Here is a 3870-nt window from a genome sequence, read left to right as displayed (position 1 = left end):
GGGGTTGTGGGGAGAAAGGAACCCTTCTCCATTGTTGGTGGGAGTGCAGACTGGTGCAACCACTATGGAAATCAATATGGAGATACCTCAAAGAGCTTGGACTGGAGGTTCCATTTGACCCAGCCATCCCTCTGCTGGGTATCTTTCCAAGAGAACTAAAAGAATCATATCACAGAAAAGTATGCGCACCCATGTTTATAGCGGCACAGTTTGTAATAGCTAAATCTTGGAAACAGCCCATTTGCCCATCCGTTGGAAACTGAATAAAGAAGATATGGTTTTTCTATAAAATGGAATATTACTCAGCCATAAAGAATGAGAAAATAGATTCATTCATAGGAAAATCGATACATATTGAAAATATACTCCTAAGTAAAATAAATAAGTCACACATGTGTAAATACCAAATAGTTTCCCTGGTGTGAATAATCTGCCACAATGCATAAGATCCTAATAAGATTACTGACATTTAGAAATGGAAAGAAAGGAGCTAAAGGTGTAGAGAAGGTGGGATGCGTAGGGGAAGAGTAAAAAGGGAAAAGAAAAAAATGTGAGAGAATGAAAAGATGAAAATAAAGTGTTTGTAGATGGGGAGGGGAGGAGGGGGTGAAGGGAGGGCAGAGGTAAGGGGAAAAAGTGAGAATCAAGACGTCATGTAGAGGTACAAGATCCCAACAATGAATGTAACTGTACTGTATTCCTAAAATGTACCAATAAACTCAATTAAAATTAAAAAAAAAACTAAGATGTGAGGGAAGGGCTGATGTGTAGTCCGAATATTCTGTTTAGTGTTCTCCTGTGTTCCAGAAAGTTCTCTCTGGGGGCAGTAGCATAGAGTGGGTGGGAAGAGGGAAAAAAGAATCTTTGCGCTTACGGGGATCATTCAGGAATAAGTGCCACACTGAATGAAAGAAGTGAATGTCAAACTATTTCCACCTGGAGTTTACAAAAATCAGATGAAGAAAATCAGAGAGGGTAGAGGAATCCACCAAGACCAGCACTCTAAGGGTGGGACAGTAACTGGTAGTACACGGGCGAGTCTTTGTCCCCAGCCCTGCCGCTTGCTGAGGAAGAGGGCGAGGGAGACACGGATGCTTTCACCCCAGACTCCCAGCGTCTTACAATTGCAGTGCTCTCTCACAATGAGAACTGAAGATTAGAAAAAGATGGTGCTCAAAAGGATCCAATCTTCAACAACCGTTAGTGATTTGGTCCTCTGAAAAGAAGAAATTAGGGCTCGCAGGCTCCACAGCTCACCAGAGAGGAAACTGATCCTCACAGTTTCTGCTGCTAATTAATTTGACCAGCTGTCTATTGTCTTCAGAAAATCATCCTCTGGGAACGTGGAGAACTTGATTTTGTAAGCACGTGTTCCCCCTAAGACTCACACAGGAAGTCTTAGCGGCGAAATTGCTAGATCGGGGTTGGGAAGCACATGGTAGCAGGGCAGGGTGAAGAGAGAGAAGGGAGAGGGGTGGCTGGGGTTGGAATTCTGTGGATTTCAGCAACGCTGATGGTCCAAGTGCTAGAGCTGTGTAAGTAGTGAAATGAGTGGCAGAGATTTGGGCAGCATTAACCCAGAAAATGAAAGTCTTCAAAAGAATTCTACAGCATACTCTTGTTACTGCTGACTTGCCCAGACAGACGTGCTGCCCCTGCCAGGTGCCTCTGCCAGGGCAGGAGGCAGGAGCAGATGTGGGAGCCACTGCCTCAGCCGGGAGAGCAGGGAGGGGGTGCAGCAGTGCCTTGTCACGGGCTCTGTGCACTGTAGGTTGTTCAGCAGCACCCCCGGCCTCTCCCCACTAAACACCAGTAACATCCCCTCCCTTTCCAGTTATGATTCCCCCAAAGTCCCCAGACTCTGCTCACCTTCTCAGGTTGCGAACTACAGCAAGAGATTACATGTGTCACACCAGCCTCTCCAGGTACAATGTAAGGCCCCCGGACAGAGACAAGGACACATTTTCCTTTGCCGCCAACGCCACATCAGAAACCTAGTTTGGAGTCTCAGCTCAGCCATTGAACCTGCACGTCTCCATTTGATTACAAATATAAAAATGATATAAAACATCCAAATATTTTAGTACATCTTTCCAATTCTACTGCAATAAGTTAACCACCAGAAGTCAAAAAATATAAATAACCTCATGTTTAGAATTTATGACAACTGGAGCCAGGCACGATCACACATGGCTGTCATTCCAGCAGTCTGAGATGCTGAGGCCACAGAATCACAAATTCAAGCCCAACCTGGGCAATTTAGCAAATTAACAAGATCACATCTCAAAATTTTTAAAATTTTTTTTTAATTTTTAAAGGACTGGAGCTATAACTTGGATGAAAGCTCTGGGTTTAACCTCTAGTACCACCAATAAAAAGGTTGATAACTGAGATAAGGTAGTGTTGTAGCTGTGTCTAGATGTCCCCACCCCCTTGTGAAGTCATAGGTGGGGCTTTTTCAAAGGTGGCTGAACCTAGAGTGTGATGCTGGGATTAAGGACATGTGGCTACTAAATCAGTTCACCGATAGGTTTGGCACCGCCCTAATCCCAGCAGCCTGGATAAGATAAAAGGCGCAGAAAGATGCTATTAAGGTCCCTTGTTGCTTTGCCACCTTTGGTCAGCCACGAACTATTGCCTCTCTGCCATGTGCCACGCTGCCTCAGAGCCAGCTGGTTATGGACTGAAACCTGCACAAACTGTGAGCCAAACAAACCTCTCCTCCCTTAACTTTGGATATTGGGGATTTTGTCTCAGCAATGAAAAAAGTAAGGCAGATGGGGAGCTACAAAGATTATCAGTAACTAGCCGTTGCATATAGTTAGTTAACCACCAGCTCTACCATTTAACCGAGTTCAGCATCTCTGTGCCTCAGTAATCTAGTTTTTAAAAGTGTAGGATTTAAGGACCACAAAGGGTCAAACTTCCCACAGTCTGTGATCCAAATCACATCAAGAAATACTACATTCTTAATGGGCACAACACAGAACTCTGTTGCTGTCTGTTCTGGCCGCTATCCGAGACATTAAGTGCCTGTTACTCCCACCAGCCACAGAGAGGTAGAAGACACCAGCGAGTTACCCACCTCTGGTCTACACTGGGGTGGGATCAAAGGCAAGAGAGGCTGGAGAGAGGATTTGGGGGAGGTTGTTGGTATTCTGTGGCCCTATCTCCCGTTCTCAAACCCTGCCTGTGAGGGGCCTTCGTGAATTCTAGCAGAGCTTGTCTTATATCCCCGAAACGTGTAGAACACATTCAGCCATGCCTCAGAAATCCAAGACGTGAGGGCCTGTGGCTGATGAGCTGATTGTGTAAGAGGAGAGGCTGCCGCTGCTGCAGGCGGCCAGCATGTGCGTGTGGAAATCCTCAGGGTGAGAGATGTGTGGCTACAAGGGGCCCCAGGAGGGAAAACTGCCTGGGGATTACCGTGGATCCTATGAAAGAGGACCTCCTAAAGGTCCAAGGAGATCCCACCCAGAGAGTCTAGAAGAGGACACTGTACACCAGGGGGCGCTGTACATCAGCCTGAGAAGGAGGAAGGGGCGGAGCAGCTGACTGGGCGCGGAGGAAGAGACTGTTTGGTTACTGTTACTGTCCAGCTGGTGGGTTCTTCTTTCAACCCAGAAAGAATGACAAGACAGAGTCTAAAGAGGGCTGAGCAAAAGTATTTCTTATAAACTGAAAGCAGAAAGTCCCTGGGCATTGAACCCTGGAGGGGGCCTGAATGGGTTGCTGTAGGTACGGTCTAGGGTTTTGTTTTTTATTCTCTCCCCCAAAAAATGACTGCACTGAACTAAAATTACCAGCACAGAGAGAACAAAGACATTCTAGAGGGGCACGAATATCTTATTGCTAGACAATCCCGCCAAT

The sequence above is a fragment of the Fukomys damarensis genome, unplaced genomic scaffold (genome assembly GCF_012274545.1).
Source record: "Fukomys damarensis isolate Sample0158 unplaced genomic scaffold, DMR_v1.0_HiC HiC_scaffold_25, whole genome shotgun sequence".
NCBI classification, from domain to species: domain Eukaryota; kingdom Metazoa; phylum Chordata; class Mammalia; order Rodentia; family Bathyergidae; genus Fukomys; species Fukomys damarensis.
The sequence above is the reverse complement of the archived record's forward strand: the minus strand, read 5'-3'. Positions refer to the sequence as shown.